The following is a 19,533-nucleotide window of genomic DNA, read 5'->3' on the forward strand; positions in this document are numbered from 1 at the left end:
CATATCAACTTCATGGACTAGAAGACTCAATGCTGTAAAAAGACGTTCATTCTCATCAAATTGATGCACAGTTTCAATAAGTTCCTAATCAAAATATGAATAGATTTTTCTCTTTGTGAAAATGAAAAAGTGTTTTCTAGAATTTATGTAGCGGTGCAAAGGACCAAGAATAATAAACACGCTCTTGAAGAAGAAACATCTGGCGGAATGATTTGCTAAACCAGATAACAGGAATTATTATAAAGTCTTAATAATTAAGGTACAGCTAATTAAGATAAGAATCGAGACGAATGCATCAATGAGGCAAAATAGATGGCCAAGGAACAATTATACACTCAGTACTTGATTTGTGACAAGTGGCTCTGCAGAAGATTGGAACAAAGATTTTTTTTAATAAATAGTGCTCATACAATGGGATATTGATATGGAAAAAATTAGCTGGGTTTTCACTTCACACTGCACAGAAAAATCAATTGCAGGTGAACTTTAAACCTACTAAATGTGAAAGACAAAACAATAAATCCTTCAGAATTTAACGTAGGAGCAGATCTTCATTATCCTTTAGTAAATAAAACACAGAAATACTGACCATAAAGGAAAACAAGCAAATAAACCTTGATCAATTAATAGGACTCAAAACTGCAATCTCCTGTTCATCGAAAAAAATCACCTTTACACAATTAAAAATGCAAGTCACAGAATGGGAGAAGGTATTTGAAGCACATACAAGCTAACAAATGACTTATATTTGGAATATAAAGTATTTTAAGTCAATTAAAAAAAGATAGAAAGCCCATGGGGAAAAAAAGGCACAGGTAGATCATTTAGGGAAGAAAATATCCAAATAGCCAAAAAGTAAGGAAAAAGATTAATTGTATCATATGTAAGCAATGCAAAATGCAACCTCAATGAGATACAAATGGATGTTCCCGATGGAGGCCCAGGATCTGAGGCTAAAAGGAGATGAGTATTTTGTTATCAACCCTTTTGCACTGTTTGGGTTCATTTTACACCATCCTTGTCTTTAAATTAAAAGGAGGAACTTAAATTACATTTAAATTAAAGAAGGAACACAGTGAAGCAAAGAATGGAAGCGACAGGTCAGACCCTATCTCCTTGCTTGTGAATCGGTGACAGGCATTGGCTGACTGATGTTCTCCAGCCCTGACAGCTACACAAAGATAAATTAATGACTGGGAAATCGATTGATGGAGCAGCCTAACAGGTAACTTATGCGCCAGACAGCTTTTCTTTTCTAATGGAAGAGTGGGTTCGTAAAAAAATCTGGTTTGTTGGAGCTTGTGGAAGATCTTAGTGGTCGGAAAGGATGCCTCATTGCCTTGAGATAAGCCTCTTGGAGATACATCTATATGGTGAGTTGTTGTGTACTGTAAAGTTAGAATGACCCACAGCTGACCCTCAGGCAGGTTTTCAGAGGCAGTTAATAGCATGGAAGGAGATTGCCCACCTTTCTCCTGAGGAGCACCTGTTGGCCTTGAACCGCATGCCTTCGGGATTGCAGCGCAGCTTCTTGCCACGAGGCCACCAGAGCTCCCTATACGATGAGTAAAGTATTGATTTAAGAACGTTCAGTAATTGCTGAGCCAAACCTGACTCATGGTGAACTCCATGAGTGCCATGTTTGAACTAGTTTCCATGTTCTGAGGCACCTCTGGGTAAATTAGAACCATCAACCTTCAAGATAGTAGCTGCGCACTTAACTGTTTATGCCACTTGATGTATTTTAAAAAATCCAGAACGAATTTCATTGTCTGAAGTTAGACCTGACTCCAAGCTGATCTACCATTGGGTTTCTGAAGCTGTAAATTACATGGGAGGAGATAGCTTATCTTTCTCCCTCAGCCAGGCGAGTTGATCCAAACCACCAGAGAGGTCTGGCCTTAGGGGGTCTTCCCCTTAGGGGGAATAGCACAACTGCTTACAGGTTCCCTGTCACCACAGTCTCCTCCAAGTAGTTGTTGTTGTTGTTTGTTGTTGTTGTGTTGTGCCGTCTAGTCGCTTGCGACTCATAGCAACCCTATGTACAACAGCCTTAAACCCTGCTCTATCCTGTGCCAATCGCACTGCCTCTGACACACCCATCCCGATTACCCCAGTCACTGAATCAATCCACCTCATAGAGGGCTTTCCTCTCCTGCACTGTCCCTCCACCCTACCAAGCATGATGTCCCTCTCCAAGGATCAGTCCCTCCTTACAACATGTCCAAAGTATGTCAGATGAAGCCCCAGAATCCTTGCCTCTAAGGAGTAGCCTGGTTTAACCCTCTCCAGGATGAATCTGTTCATTTTCTTGGCAGTCCATGGTATATTCAATACTCCAGCACCACAGCTCAAAGGCATCAATTCTCCTTCTATCCTCCCTAGTCATTGTCCAACTCTCTGATGCACAAGTGATTGCAAAGACCATGGACAGTATCAGGCGCACCTTAGTCTCCAGAGAGACACCGTTGCTCTTCAGTACTTTGGAGAGGTCCCTAACAGCAGACTTTTCCATCACAATACATTTTTTTTATTTCCTGGCTGCTGGTGCCAAGAGTGTTAGAGTTGAGAGTGGCACAATTCAGGTACAATGACTATATAAGGTCTCTTCTGAGGAGATGAGGTTTCATCAGAGTGTGGGATGGAGTGAGTGATGGAGCCTGATCTATATCTGAGGGAAGCACCCCAGGCAGCAGGATGAGTAAACTACATGAAGAAAACCCAAGTAATGTTAGAGAGTGATGCAATTCAGGTATAGTGACTATATAAGGTCTCTTCTGAGGAGATGAGGTTTCATCAGAGGGTGGAATGGACGCAATAATGGAGCCAGATCAATATCTGAGGGACACACCCCGGGCAGCAGGATGAGTAAATGTAACAGGACACAGGTAGACGTGTGTTGAGCTCCGTGGGCTTGGGCTACAGTTGCTCCATGGTTTTGCAAATTACTTGGCTGTGTGCCTGATGCAGGCCATAGTCTTTTCAATTACTTGCTATGCATCAGAAAGCTAGACAGTGATGAGGGATGATAGAAGAATTGATGTCTTTGAGCTATGGTGTTGGAGTTGAATATTGACTATACCATGGACTGCTAGGAGAACAAACAGGTTCATCCTAGAGAAGGGGAGACCAGGCTGCTCCTTGGAAGCAAGGATTCTGAAGCTTCATCTGACATACTTTGGACAGGGTGCAAAGCAGGACCAGTCCCTGGAGAGGAACGCCATTCTTGGGAAGGTAGTGGGACAATGCAGGAGAGGAAAACCTCAATGAAATGGACTAATTCAGTGACTGGGGTAATGGTAGTAGGTGTGTCAGAGACAATGAGATTGGCACAGGATAGAGCAGGGTTTAGAGCTGTTGTACATAGGGTCACTATGAGTCACAGGCAACTCAACGGCATCTAACAACAACAACAACAACATTTCTTTCAAAGAAGTACAATCAAAAGTGAGTTTAATGCCCATCCCACTGTCCATCTGGATGCATTCCTTCACACAAGCCTGTACACGCTAGGTTGATAATAGATGTCAACAGCTTGCCAAGAAAGAACAGGTTGTCTTCTGTTCATCTCAAACCTCAGAATGACTAATGAGATGTCTTCTTTTGTATAAACACCTCTGTCTGTTTGTACGTTTGCACTAATTCCTTGATTTCTCCAAAATAAAGAAGCCATCATTAAACACTGCCCCAGAGTAGAGGCTGGAGCTCACTGCCCTCTCTTCTGAAGATTCTCAGAAGGCATCTCCCTAGTTCCCAGGGGCCTGTTGGCTTGCTCCTAGCCCCACAGTCTTCCTACGGATTTCTGACCTGAATTTTTGTTTTGTTTCACAATTAACTTTGGCTTGTTAAAATCCAGAGTTCAAACATTTAGCAACACGAATACTGGTTCCTCTTTGTTGAGGGCTTTGTCTTCAAACTTGGACAAAAAGTGAGAAGAGATATTGGCATTCTGTCCTTGTAGGTGGGAAGTGCCTTTCAAAGAGATTATGTCCCGTGGACAGAGGAAAGGGAGGGAAAACAATTATAAATGTGTAGAACCAGTCTCAACAGTCAGTTGCTTCTGTATTTTCTCCCTCCGAGGGTGCTATTGCATCATGTGTTCCTAGGAACTTCCTTTCTCTAGGTAGATGCATCACCCACCACTGTGGAATAACTCCATGCTCTCTCTGCCTTCCCTGAGTGAATTACTCACCTCCTTTGTGCTTTGTCTCCCAGGGTGTGATTTCTTAATGCTCTGGTCTCTTGTCTTGTCTGGGCCATTCTTAGATGTGTTAATGTTATTGTTGTTAGGTGTCACTAAGCATCCTGATTCTTTGTACAACAGGAAGAAACTTGACAAACAACAAACGCTGGAGAGATTATGGAGAAACTGGAACGCTTATTCACTGTTGGTGGGAGTGCAAAATGGTGCAACCACTATGGAAGGCAGTATGGCGCTTTCTCAAAAAGTTGCAAATAGAGATACCATTTGACTCAGCAATTCCACTACTGGGAATATACCCCAAAGAGACCATAACTGACATCCAAGCAGATATATACACACCCATGTTTATTGTGGCTTTGTTAACAATAGCAAGGAGTTGGAAACAAAGTAACTGCTCATCAACAAACAAATGGATAGAGAAGCTGTGGTATATTCACACAATGGAATTCTACAATGCATTGAAAAACAAGGAACTCATGAAATTTTATTCAAAATGAATGACCCTGGAGGACTTTATGCTGAGTGAAGTACCTCAGTCACAAAAGGACAAATACTGCTTAGTGACACTGTTGTAAAACAGGACTGACATAGGGGTTGGGGGGAGACTGAGAAAGTTGGGTTCAATAATGTATACTGCATTGAAGCAGATGAAAGAGAGAACTGTTTAGAAGGTATATGTGATTAGGTATTATTGTCATGACAGGAGTCCAGAACGAAGGCTGCACAGTGGAGTGGACCTGGGGGGAGGGATTGTGTAACAATGAAAGAATTTTTCTTTTACTTTTCAAAGAGAAGAACAAACTGGAGGGGTGGAGTGGGCAGGGAGAAAAGTACAACAATGAATGAATGGAAATCCAAAGTCTCTGTAAATTTTCATTAAAATTAATAATAATAGATTTTAAAATGTTTTTAAAAAGAAAGACACTTGACCTTGAGTCATTTTCATAACCCTGGCTGTATGTATGTTCTTTGTTGCAGTCACTCAGTCCATCTTGGTGAGGATCTTCCTCTTTGTTTTGTTTTGTTTTGACCAACATAATTTTTTTTGTTACATCCTGCAGGATATACCCAACCATGTGAACAAAGAAAATAGTCTTATGGAAGAAAGTGCTGGTCAGTTATGAAATGACGATTGACCAACCCCAAACCTGAATGTAATGAGGAAGAATAGTAAGGAGTGTGGTAAGGAGGTGCACTGCCAATCCGCAGACAGGCCTTTCAAATCCACAAGCTGCCCTGTGGGAGAAAGATTAGTAATCTCCTCTCGTGCTATTCATTGTTTCTGAAAACCCACTGGAGAGTTAGCTATGAGTTGGTTCCAACTCAACAGGACATGAGGACAACAGCTAGGAAGAGAGAAAGAATAGATACCTTTACTTTCTAACTGTCAGGAAATGCCCATCTTGTTTGGTTCATCCCCTCTGTGGTAGAGTACTAATAGGACAAAATGAAATACTACTGTATCATAAGAATAGTGTGAGGTAATGAAGATATACAAATTACTATAATTGTTCATATTATGATGAATCTTGTAAAAAAATTATCAGTACTTCTGAGTTAATACCACCTTCAAGATCAGGAACAATTGCATCTCACACAGTGTGAGGATTTCCTTCGTGATGCCCCAGATAATGTTCTTCTACTTTACTTTTTTTGACTGACTCTCTGCTTTACCGGGCATGATATAGTTCTTCAGCTGTTCCCTCCTGATAACACACCCAGAGCGTATGAACAATTTCATCGTGCCAAATGCCGGAACTTCTGGGCAGCCTTTACTTCCCTGATTCCTCAACATTCCCCTTACGTGTAGCTGGACCCACCCAAACCCAGTGAACTAGTCAGTGATTCATCTTCAATTTATGGAGACCCAGGTGTTGCAGATTAGAAATGCTCCACTGGGTTTTCAACACCGTGACCTTCTGGAAGCAGACTGCCAGACCTTTCTTCCCAGGCACCTGGTGAGTGAGTGGTGAGAAGACCTTTCTTCAGAATTCCTTGTCTGTTAGCATGTCATTCTGTTAAGGCTTGTATGGTGCTGTGAAGCTGTAAGCTATGCCACTGGTTATTGCAAATACCAGCATGGTCACCCATGGGGGTCTCAGGGGAACACCCAAACTAAGGCAGACACGAAAGGAGAACTGGACAACTTCCTAAGTAAGGTGTGTCCGACCTAAGTCATGATATTTTGATTGCCTAGTAAACAGGTAAAAGCTAGACAATGAATAAGGAAGAGCAAAGAATTGATGCATTTAAATGATGGTTTTAATGAAGAATGTTGAATGTATCGTGGACTGACAGAAGAATAAACAAGTCTATCCCGGACAAGATACAACCAGAGTGCTCGGATGGCAAGACTTCCTTTTATGTCTTTGGACATGTTAACAGGTGGGGTCAGTTCCTGGTAAAGACACTGGGCTTGATAATTTTGTTGTTGTTAGGTGCTGTAGTTGAGTACTACTCATAGTGACCCTTTGAACAACTGATCTAAACACTGTCCTATCCTGTTCTGTCCTCACAGTCTCTGACACACTTGAGCCCACTGTGCAGTCAACCTGCTTGGTCGAGGGTCTTCCTCTCCTTCTCCGACTCTCAAGTCTTCCCAAGCGTGATGTCTCTCTTCAAGGAATAGCCTCTCCTAGCAGCATGCCCAAAGTATGTAAGACGAAGAAGCTGCATCATCCTTGCCTCCAAGGAGCACTCCAGTTTCACCGTCTCCAAGATATATCTGTCGGTTCTTTAGGATATATCTGTCCGTGGGATCTTCTGCACTCGTCTCCAACACCACAGTCCAAAGGTATCAATTCTTATTCTGTTATCCTTAGTCGTTGTCCAGCTCTCAGATGCATAGCAAGTGACTAGACCATGAAATTGTAAAGACCATGGCCTCGATCAGGCACACCTTCGTCTCTAGACTGATGTAAAGAGTCATAAAAAGATTGAAATAGATTATATGACTGTAAGAGTGAGCTCAAATGGGGTATCTGACAGCAACTGACTTTAAAGAGTTGACTGGTAATTGTGGGCCCTTTGAGGATTCTAGCTTTATGCAACGATCTCAGTTCTAACTTCCTGCCTCAGAGAAGCCGAAACACCTCATCTCCTGCCCTTCTCGGAATTAGTCTATTTATAGGCCCAGATTTCTGAGTTCGATGTAGGATGACCTAATTCGTAAAACTTGCATTTTCCTTTGGAAGCTTATTATTTCTCTCATTAACTTACTCTTCTCACCTGATGTTCTTGAAGAAAGCAGCTCTTTAATGATGTGTAGGGATTGTGGTGTTGGATTCCCTTGGCTCACAGACCTCAGACAGAGAGATTTGATAATGGATTTTAGCACCTTCCATTCACACAGTCTTCACTTGATGGATGACGGGAAATTCAAGTTAAAACGTTGTCAGCTCAGAGAGCAATTATGATTCTGAGCTCGGGAGATTAAGCGTCATGTGAGCAACGTCTTGATACACGGTTGTTATGAATAAACTGGAACGCACACGGGAAGTGTATATGCCAGTAGTCAAAAAGCAAAAGGATAAACCTTGTCGCCCTATTAATATTGATGATGATGAGAGAGCCATCATTTATGAAGCGTTTGCTCTTTGCAAGGCGTTGTGCTTAGCATTTAATAGAACAAATCCTTTGAGACCCAAGAAGGATTCCTGCAAGAAGTAGGCACCATTGTTGCCATTTCACAGATTTAAAAAAGAAAAAGAAAAAACTAAAACTTAGAGAAGTTCTTTATCTCCCCATAATAGCTAGGTTTTTGCAGCAGTTGTTTTATAAATTACAATCTCCACATCTTAGTGGCCTTTCAACAACCAGCATTTACCTCTCATTTGTGAAGCTATGTATCTCTGCTAGGCTCAAGTGCCACACTCCAGGCTTCAGGTTGCCCACTGGATAATCTGAGGACCCAAGCTGAAAACACAATGGTTACCTGGAGAAGGATATTCTCATGGCAAAGGTGGGAACGTCAAGACGGAGGAAGAGCAGTATAGATTTCCCGTAAGACTTCAGATGCAAAATGACACCTTGTTGTCTCTGCCTACATTTCAAGGGCCAAGGCAAATCTTATACGATTCCTTGAGTAAGTGCATTGTGGACAGCATCCCAGGAGGGATGGAGGGATCACGGTTCTACCATCTTAATAAAGAAATACATGCCTAGAGCAGTGTCTGGAATGCAATCCCTACCTGTTAGTATTTTGGAGGGGAAAAAATATTAATTCGCAGACTTCTGGCTGAATTGTTTTGCAAGTGTTGTGAGACAGATGAGGAACTCTTATGGGGCAATGGTTAAAGCACTGGGTTGCTAACCAAAGGGTTGGTAGTTTGAATCCACCAATCCCTCCATAGGAGAAAGACTGGAAATCCTATAAGGCAATTCTACACCACCCTTAAGGGCTACTTTTAGTCAAAATTGACTAGATGGCAATAGGGTCTGGGTTTGCATGGGACAGTTTAATTAATGTACCCTTACTCAGGGTGCAATCCAGGGTCACACTCCCAGGGCCAACGCCACAGGTAGGTGCTCGGTAAGTAGGTGGTGACTGGATAAGATAACCAAGCAAGAAACATGTGAGTCTCATATAAAGCATCAGGGGACCTTAAAGAACTTTGGCCTGAGGACTCAGTTGTCACAGAGACACTCACGTCTCTGATGCAAGGTGTCATCTCAGAGAGCTCATAGTGAGGCAGCTACCGAGTCAAATGTGACTTCCAGGCAGTGAGAAGGCCTTCTGGGTCCTGCTGGGTGCTGGGGCATGGGAAAGGGGGTGGGGGGGACACCTGACTCATGCAACTTCCTTCACAGAGACACAGCTCAGGTGAGAGGGAAGGGAGGGCTTGCTTCAACAGCTGGTATTAAAAAAGGGGGGGCTTTGTGCACACCCACGTTTATTGCTTCATTGTTCACAATAGATGGAAACAACCCAAGCGCCCATGAGGGAGGGTATGTGGGTTGGGGGGGGGGGGGGGGGCGGAGCTAGTGGGCAGGGAGGAAAATCAATGAATGAACGGAAATCCAACTCTCTGTAAACTTTCCTTAAAATCTCAATTAAAAAAAGAAAAGGTGTAAATCACAGAAGACATTAATCCTTCAAATAAAAAAAGAAGGGGGCTTGAGGATTACACTTGGCGATTATTCCATTAATTTTCATCAATGCAACCGACACATTAGAGGGTAAAAATAGCAAAACATGATGACCTGGAAGAGGGAACAACAGTCAGCCACGAAGCATTTCCAAAAGTGTTGTATCGTGGAGAGAAGGGAAGCTTTAGTCCAGTGGCCCCAACGGAAAGGTTGTCCTCTTTCCACCGAGCTTGGGAGGCTTCTTCAGGCCTCGTAACGCAGAGATCTCACAGACCTCCTAAACCTCACAGGCAGCTGCGGCCGTCCTGTTTGAAAATGAGAAGTCTTCATCCATCACCCACACTGAGCAGTGCGTTAACCAATGTGAGTAAAGACAGCAAGGAAGAGAGCGGCAGAGTTGATGAAAATGCTCGACTGCGAATCTCGCAGGAAGTCGTGTGAGAAAGAGACTGTAGAACACTCTGCTGCTGCAAAAGCAACAGTTGGGTCTGCGACAAGGAAGTGATCCGTGTAGAAGCAACCAGCAAAACCAACTATGAGATGTCATCTCACCCCAGTAAGAATAGCCAAATTTAAAAGAACAACAAACAACAAATGCTGGCGAGGTTGGGGAGTAACTGGAACCCTTATTCACCGTTGGTGGGAGTGTAAAATGGTGCAACTACTATAGAAAGCGGTATGGCGCTTTTCCAAAAAGTTGCAAATAGAGATACCATTTGACCCAGCAATTCTACAACTGGGAATATACCCTAAAGAGACTATAACTGGGGTCTTTCTGTGTTAGACTCTACATTGATTTGTGTAAAGCATGGATGCCATGTGGTGCTTGATGGAATCTTCCGGTTTGCATCAAGGAAGCATGAGAATAGTTGATGAAGTCTTAAAGAGTAAACAGCCATGGGCATACAGACACCACCAGGAATTTAATTACTGGAAGTTCTGGAATTTGAAATGGTGGACTACACATCTTTTAGCTGTCAGGTCAGGCTTTGTTTTGTTCATGGAAAACTATCAGAGGTGTGAAGAATCTGAGTTTTGATGCTTCTAATGGGACAAGTTTTAAGCAAAGGATGAAGGATTCATGTTTGGTGAAGTGCAGGTTTTGTGACCATTCTGATTGTACATCTTCCCCCAGAAACTTCATGAACATTCATGAAATGGAAGAGACATCAGGCTAGTGATCTGCTAGCTCCTCCGAAATGACGAGAAGATTAGTTCCTTGCGAGTTTACTTTGCCTTTGTATATGTGATCACTGAGTTAAGATCATTGTTTTTTCAATAAACACTAATAAAAATGGAATTTCAATTAAAAAAAAAAGAAACCATAACTGCCACCCAAGCAGATATATGCACACCCATGTGTATTGTGGCTTTGTTCACAATAGCAAAGAGCTGGAAACAACCCAAGTGCCGGTCAACAAAAGAATGGATAGCGAAGCTCTGGTAAATTTACACAATGGAATACTATGCAGCATTGAAAAAGAAGCAATTCATGAAATATGCAAAATGGGTGGCCCTGAAGGACCTTATGCTGAGTGAAATATCTTAGTCACAAAAGGACAAATACTGCATAGTGCCACTGTTGTAAAACGGGACTGACATTGGGGTTGGGAGACTGAGAAAGATGGGATAAATTAAAAAGTCACAGGGCTGAAGAGGAAAGGAGGAGAGACGGAATCATCTGAACCTTGGAGCCAGGGATGCCCTGTGAATGGTGGCATCTTCGTCATCATTGATTCCTTCATGGTCCCGTTTTTTCTCCTTCCAACTCTTCTATTTCTAGATCGTTTTTCAAATTCTCTTGGTTGAACTGTTTAACCTTGACTCTCTTTTCCTACCTGGACCCTAGTGAACACATTTATGATTACAGTTAAGTTTTTTGTTTAGTAAACAGTACAAGCTTCAACCAAAGTATAGATTAGTTCTTATGAATGAAAGTTTGTTTTGGTGTTGTTTATTTGTTTGTTTCAATAAATCCCAAGTGTCTTGGTTCAGGCTTCCAAAAACAGAGCCTGAGACAGAGATTTTCTTGTGAATGATTTATTAGGGGAGTGAGAAGGGGGGAAAATGTGGAGGAAGCAGGAAGGTGTTGGTAACAGAACTAAGCCAGGGTATGATTGTGGCTGGAGTTGGCTTTACCTTGACGTTAATTTGTAGGCAAATCCTATGAATTGCTCTGCCAAGTTGGCCTCTCCCTGAGGCAAAGGACTGGGTTTGTGTAATGCTGCTTGAGTCAACCAGTGGCTGCACGTTGCCCGGGGGTGTCATGTCCACGTCTCTTGGTCTGAGCAGGATTGGAGGGAACTCTGTTCTGTGTGCTGTCCAAAGCCAACACTTTCTGTACCTGAGGAAAGAGTGTGACAATCCGGTAAAGATGACCCAAGTGGGGAACACTGACAGCATCCACTGCAGAAAGAAAAAAAAAAAATTCCTTTTAAGATGATCCTAGCTATTTTCTGAACAGGGCAAGTTTCCTAAAAAAATTAGATTCCATTCTAGAGGATGCCTAGTCCTTATCCATCAGCATCATAAATAGTAGATGACAGAGATGTTTCTATTGTGCAGGGGAAATCTTAGAATGTCTGCCCTTGGTTCCTAAGAGGCATTGGGAGACTGTTGGGAGAGTTGGGGAGAATATACAGAAATGAATGTCGAGTCGGGGATTCTTGAGTTAAAGCTTGCCTGAACATGGTCCTGCTTTGAAGATTTGTAGTGTTTTTCATGAGCTCTATTACTTAAGAAAGTCCATTTTCTTTATTACACCACGGTCATAAGTCACGTTCTAGAGAGGTAGAAGTTCTAGAGGTTCTTGTGCCTTTCCTCCCCCACTGTTCCCGCCAATGGTTGCTGATCACACTCATTGATTGACGTCTTTACGCCTTCAGTTCCTGCTTCTTCCCAGCAGCAAATCAAGACACCTCATGAGCCAATATGAGTGTGACAAACTTTGCTGCCCCATGAATGAGAAGTCCCGTTAGCTGGGAGTGGAGGCGGCTTGTATCAAAGTGCAGCACAATCTAGAAAGAAAGAAAGTGCATCCCTTCCATCTCTTCAGTCCTCTCATCATCTTTGTCTCGGTGCCTTTAGTGCTGCTGGACAGGTACAGGGAGCCCTGGTGGACCCGTTCACGGGGAGATATGCTGTTATTTCAAAGGTAGCGCCTCTCTGATGATTTGGACCCACCCACAGCTCCAAGGGAGAAAGATGTGCAGTCTTGTGTATTTACACAGCCTTAGACACTCAACACAAGCTCAGTGAGTCACTTCTTCTCTTATGTGTTTGCATCGCCTGAGAAACTCAGTAGAGTGACTCATTTGTGACTGGGCTGAGCCTCCGTTAAGACAAGGGTCTCAGGCTGCTCCAGAGGACATGAAAACACATAAGCTGAGTAGGGGCCCAGCTACACTGGAGGCAGAGTAGAGTCCAATCCCAAGGGTTTCAACCTAGCTGATCCAATCCAGGCATGGAGAGGAGGCAGCGAAGAGAGTTTATCCCTAGAACTAGAATCAAGCATCTAGTATAGTAGTTTGGTCCTGTTGGGCAAGTTAGGCCAGCTCTTCCAGTTGGGCGTGATGTTAGAGTTGGCAGGAGACTGCTCACTCTCTAGCCAAGTTACAGCACCACTCTTGATCTAGACAGATAAAGGCCAGCAGGTGTGAGTTGCAGGAAGGCAGGGTCCTGAAAACACTCCGGGTGGTGAGGTCCAGGCCACACAGGCTGGAAAAGCAACAGATCTCACAGGTCTTTTAACCTCTCTAAGTCACTAGTTCCCAGTTACACAAAGAAAGCAGCAGCATTAGCGAGCTCACAGACAGGATGCCTGCATGAAAACCACACACTATGTGCTGAGCTCAACCCTTAGCACACAGTGGGCACTCCACCAACCTTCAGTCCTCTCATCACCTTTGCCTTGATTACCTAGTGTGGCTCTAACAGAGAAACCACCAGTGAATGGCTGTAACAAATAGAAATGTATTCCTTTACAGTTCAGGAAGTTAGAAGTCCAAGTTCAGCATGCCAGCTCTAGGTAAAGGATATCCCTGGGTCAATTCTCTCCATGTCAAAGGGGAAAGTTCTTTGTCTCCTTCAGGATCTCTAAGCCAGGTATCCCTGCAGATCTCTCTGCCTTCTCAGAGTCAAGGAGCTTCCCTTCCCAGGGCTCCAGGATGCACTGCACTCTTTCTGAGTGTTACTGAGGTCCCCTCTACTCTCAGCTCTTTCTCCTCCCCTCTCATCTTAAAGACCATGCCTCCGGAGAACCTTCTCTTTCTGTGATATTGCTTTCCACTCCTTTCACAACTACTTGGTTTATCAGATCATGGAAGATTGTTACGCAGCTTCTACACTATGTCATTGTTGTTGTCATGTGCTCTAAAGTTGCCTATGGCTCACAGCAGCCCTGTGAAGAATCTCTCTGAACCCTGCTCTATCCTGAGCCAGTCTCACAGAAAGTTTGATAGCTGCACACCTGCCCCTTTGCCACAGTCATTGTATCAATCCTTCTCATTCATGGTCATCTTCTCCTGCACTGACCCTCTACCTTTCCAAGCATGATGTCCTTCTCCAAGGACTGTTGTCTCTTGGCAAGGTGCCCAAAGTATTTGAGACAGAGTCTCAGAATCCTTGCCTTCAAGGAGCAACCCAGTTTCACTCGCTCCAGGAAAAACCTCTTTGTTCTCCTGGCGGTCCATGGTATGATCAATACTCTTCTCCAGTACTCTAACTCAAAGTCACGATTGTTCTTCTGTCTTCCTTAGTCATTGGCCAGCTCTCTGACACATAGCAAGTAATTATGAAGACCATGACCTGGATCAGGTGCACCTTAGTCTCTAAACTGACATCATTTGTCATTACATACATATATTTTGAGGGGAACACAATTCAACTCATGGCAACCTGCCATCACATTTTCCCCCAAGGAAGTCTTTTTCCTCCACTTGCAATAAATGTTAAGATTCTATACTAGTTATACTTTCACAGGACTTCCTGGGCTGTTCTAGTACCGAGTCTTTTTTCTTGGTACCAATTTGGCCCACATGATCTATATAACAAACGAGTAAATTATCACAGACTTAGTTATTCTTTACTTATATATATTTATAATGTATATTTTATATATTTATTTATTCCTTAACATGTGTGCCTTTTTTCTAAACTAAGGTGTTAGCCAAATGTAAATGATGCGGTCTCATCTTTTGCACATTTGACGACTCTGAATGTTAGAATAGCTTTGTTGATGGACTGAACTGATCCAGCTGCTCTTGGAGACCTGAACTGGGGCAATGTTTAGTGGCATCTTAATTATTCTTCCAAAAATGAAAGAATTTGCAATGGCCCCCAAATCTGTGAAATTTTGAAATTCAAACCACACTAGTTGAATGTAGATTCTGAAACTATTTTTTTTTCCACCTCAGGTTCAGCCCCCAAAGTCCAGTTGAAAAATCTAACTGGTGTGGTTCACTCTGTGTGGCTAAGGAAGGTCTTGAAAGATATGTTGTTGTGGGAAGAAAATTGCCAGAAAGTTCAATAGCTAAATCCTACCTGTATAGAAAGTACCTCCCTACTCCTGTAGGGAATTATCTTTGTCTGTCCTTGAAATTCCTAACAGGCCCATAAACATAAGGTAGGAATAAGGAGCAGAGGAACATAATTCAATCAACTTTTGAAAGTCAGCCTTACTTTGGCGGTGAGACCTGACAATGAAGATCAGAGCAAGTCCATATTGTAAGTCTTCAATGGACAGTGTCCTTTGAACATGAAAGCCCCAACGTGGGCTCCCAAGGCATGGAATCACTTCAGTGATGGTCACCCTGACCTAGGTCCAGCTGTGAATAAAGTCAAATATTTCAAGGCTCAAGTCTTTATAAGAATGGGCCATTTAACCATCCCATATATTTCCAAAAATATATTGAAATCGGAAGTGGGTGGAGACCTACCAGCTTTGGTTTTCCTCCCGATGTCATCCAGGGTGAAGTCTACAGAGCTCTACCACCCCTCCCTTGGTCAAGATAGGGTCAATTAGGCAATGCCATGCCAATAAAGAAGGATTCTGACCCTTAGGTTTCTTTGCCACTATTTGTCAAACTTAAAAAAAGAGTCTCTTTTGGAAATAAGTGCTTCAGAAACTTTCATGAATCAACTCAGATACTTTCTGTCTCCTTTCTTTTTTCTATGGATGATATACTTAAGGCAGGATGCACAGAAAAACTCTCTTCTCGTCTTTTGCCATTTTCTGGTCTCCTTGATTAGTACTAATTATTATCAGCTCCAGCTTTAAAATCTGGAAAGATGTGCATCAAGGCTGTATCCTGTCTCCATACATATTCAATCTGTATGCAGAACAAATCACTGGAGAAGCTGGGCTTTAATTAAGAAGTACGTGGCATCAAGATTGGAGGAAGACTCATCAGTAGCCTGCTTTATGCAGATGGTACAACCTTGCTTGCTGGAAGTGAGGAGAGCTTGAGACACTTGCTGCAGAAGATCAAAGACTACAGCCTTCGATATGGGTTACATCTTATCCTCAAGAAAACAAAAATCCTCACCACCACTGGCTCAAGAGGCAACATCAGGATAGACAGAGAAGAGATAGAAATGGTCAATGACTTAATCTTGTTTGGATCCACAATCAACACCCTTGGCACCAGCGATCGGGAAATCAAAAGGCCTATTGTTGCATTGTGAAAGTCTGCTGTCAGGGAACTCTCTAAAGTACTAAAGAGTCAAGACTTCAGTTTGAGGACTGAAATATATCTAATCCAAACCATGACTATACTTGCTGTGCATCTGAAATAAGAATGGAGTAAGGATGACAGAAAAGGAATCAATGCCTTTGAGTTGTAGTGTTGGAGAAGAGTGCCAAATACCCCATGGAATATTCCAGAAGGACAAAGAAGTATGTCTTGGAAAAGGTGCAACCAGGGTACTCTTTGAAGGCAAGGATAGTAACAGGCTTTGGGCATGTTGTTAAGGAAGGGGCCAATCATTGGAAGTGGACATCAAGCTTGGAAAGATGGAGGGTCAGTGAAGGAGGGGAAGGCCTTCACCGAGATGACTGACACCGTGACTGTAACAGTGGGCATGAGTGTGTCTGAGATGATGAGGTTGGGACAGGATGGAGCGGGGTTCCGATTTGTTATTCATGGGGTCACTATGCATCATAGTCGACTTGACAGCACTTAACAATGAGAAGAAGGCAATTTAATGGAATTCTAGACCAGGCTTTCCGTTCCACTTACATCAGATTTGTATCAGTCTTATATTCATTCTTTGTACTGTGACCATAATTTTTGTTGTTGTTTTCTTTTTTAGAGAGAGAAGCAGGAATCAAGCTGTTATGGTGGATCTTTCTGCCTTAGTTCCTTCTAAGGAAACAGCTGTTTCCTCCTTTTCATCTAATCTGTTTCCCTTTTCTGACATCATCTGGCTGCCCGTACTTTTGTCTTCAGCCTTCAGCCAAGACACTTTGCAATTTGTTCTCCCGTTTACCTGAGTATTCTATCCTTTTACCTCCTTCCAGATTATGTGCTGTCTCTTGTTGGGGCAGCTCTGTGATGCATTTCCTCCTGAAGGTTCTAACTCAATGGCACATACAAGGATTTATTTATCACTGGAGGTGCCTCACCAGTTTTTACAAAGCTTTAAGATCTGGTTTGTCAACGTTGTCTCTCTGGAGACTAAGGTGCACCTGATACAGACCATGGTCTTTGCAATCACTTGTTATGCATCAGAGAGTTGGACAATGACTAGGGAAGATAGAAGGAGAATTGACGCCTTTAAGCTGTGGTGCTGGAGAAGAGTATTGAATGACCATGGACTGCCAAGAAAACAAACAGATTCATCCTAGAGAGGGTTAAACCAGGCTGCTCCCTGGAGGCAAGGATTCTGGGGCTTCGTCTGACATACTTTGGACATGTTGTAAGGAGAGACAGGTCCCTGGAGAGGGACATCATGCTGGGCAGAGTGGACGGACAGCACAGGAGGGGAAAACCCTCTATGAGGTGGATTGATTCAGTGACTGGGGTAATCGGGATGGGTGTGTCAGAGGCAGTGCGATTGGCACAGGATAGAGCAGGGTTTAGGGCTGTTGTACATAGGGTCGCTATGAGTCACAAACGACTCACAGCACATAACAACAACAACAACAACAATAACAATAACAACAAGATCTGGTTGAATGGGAGGCACTGCTAACCCTCCAGGAATTAGAGCTAGCTTGGTACTCTGGATCAAGAGAGGCAAATATGGACCTAGACCAGTTACTATTTTTGTTGAGATTATAATCCTGAGTTTACAGGCAAGATAGTGGTTGTGAAGAATCTGGGTTTGAGTCTTATCACCACTTCTTATCTTCTGGGTCACTCCTGCCAAATCTCTTTTTCTGATGGGATGGACTTTTTTTCCTTATCTGTGAAATGCAGTTAAAGAAAGTGAATCCTCGAAAACCCTTCCAGCACTCAAGTTGGGAATAGGCTTTTGTGTGAAGCAGTTCTGCTTTTAAGGTTGCAAGGGATGTCATGGTTGGAGAGGTGGAAGGTCAGAGAAAGAGAGGACGAACCTCAGTGAGATGCGTTGACAAAGCATCTACAAAAATAAGCTCAAATATATCAGAGATAATAAGGCTGGTGCAAGATAGGACAGGGTTCAGATCTGTTGTTTGGAGGATCTCTATTAGTCATACTTAAGGTCACTTAACAGCAACCACAATAGCTCACGGTAAAACTTATCTGCTTGGGTAGATAAAGGTGATCATTCTGAACTTCATCTTTGTTTAAAAGTTGCTTATTCAATAGACACTGCTAGCTCTACATTATACTTCCCCATGGCACTTTATTTTACGTTTCTTTGATTAGAGTGTCATAAAAATCAATTCAACACAAACCTGGCGTAAAGGAAGAACAACTCTGAAAAGAAATGAGAACCTGACAAAATATATGAGCATCTTTTCCCTTAATGGAAAATGTAACCATCAAAACTGTTGTCTGAGGCCACCCCAAATTGGTCACAGCTCCTACGTGCCTCTACCCTTGAGAGAAGAAAAACTGAATTCGCTTCATCTAATTAGACTTATCATATCATATATCTTGATATAACGACCTCTAAACCTATTTCATAGGGAGCACTCACTGGTGGCCTAGTGGCAAGAAGCTATGCTGCAATTCTGAAGGCACAGGGTTTGAATCCACGAGCTGCTCCATGGGAGAAAGATGGGCAGTCTCCTCCTGTGCAATTAACTGCCTCTGAAAACCATGTTCCCACTCTACAACTTGACAACAACAACAACAACAATCCTGTTTCATTAACTTCATAGAGGTCAGCGTTTACAACACAATAGACAGTTACATCGTACTGAAGATCAAGGTCATGCTGACATACAATATTAACCATGATACTAGGTCTGAGTACCTTTCCTTCTTTTGTTGTTGTTGTGGACGTAGCAACAAGGCCTTCTTACCCTGTCTTGCTGCATTTGAGTTAGAGACTTATTGTTGGGGAATGGCAATTACTTACCTAACAAGGACCAGCGATGTGTCTAATTATGAAGGCAGCTCAATATGTGTGTGTGTTTAACTCTTACATGAAACAAACCTCAAAAAACTAAAATATTCATTGCTGTAATAACTAATCCTCCAGCTGGTTCTGACTCAGTTGAACATAACATCAGTATCTTTCTATCTGTCTGTCTCTCTATCTCTACAGGAAAGCAAGTTTCACTTAAGCTCTCACCACACCCCACATTGCTCTTCCCTGGGAGAACTCTGCAGAGATGTAGGAACTGCAGAGCTGAGCTGATGAGAAGAGCTGGAAAGGATTGTGCTCCCCAGCGTGGCAGTCTGCTGACAGAACAAGACTTTCTGGGCTTGGACTATCAGGGGTGGGTGAGCCCCTCTTGAGGAGAGCAGAGGTCAGAGAGGGAGCACAGGGAGGGGCAGGGTGGACACACCCATGGGGCTGACTGATTGGTCAGGCTCCTCTCAGTACAAGTCCAGGGAGGTTGCAGACTTCCAGAAGGGCACAGCTGCCAAGGGTCTGAGTCAGGGGGACATTCCAAAGATGCCACTGTCCCGTGTGCTGGGGAAGCAGGCAGGGGGAATGGAATGCACACACTGGATGGACTGCATGTGACACTGGGGCAGCTCACAGGCAACTCAGAAGGCGCTCAGCCGGTTCCCACGAGCCTGTGGCGGCTTTCAGAGAGGAAGAGCAGGATCGAGCTCTCTGGCCCCACCGCTGAGTAAATA

This window comes from Elephantulus edwardii, unplaced genomic scaffold (genome assembly GCF_000299155.1).
Source record: "Elephantulus edwardii isolate Elephantulus edwardi_28Jun2011 unplaced genomic scaffold, EleEdw1.0 scaffold00121, whole genome shotgun sequence".
NCBI classification, from domain to species: Eukaryota; Metazoa; Chordata; class Mammalia; order Macroscelidea; family Macroscelididae; genus Elephantulus; species Elephantulus edwardii.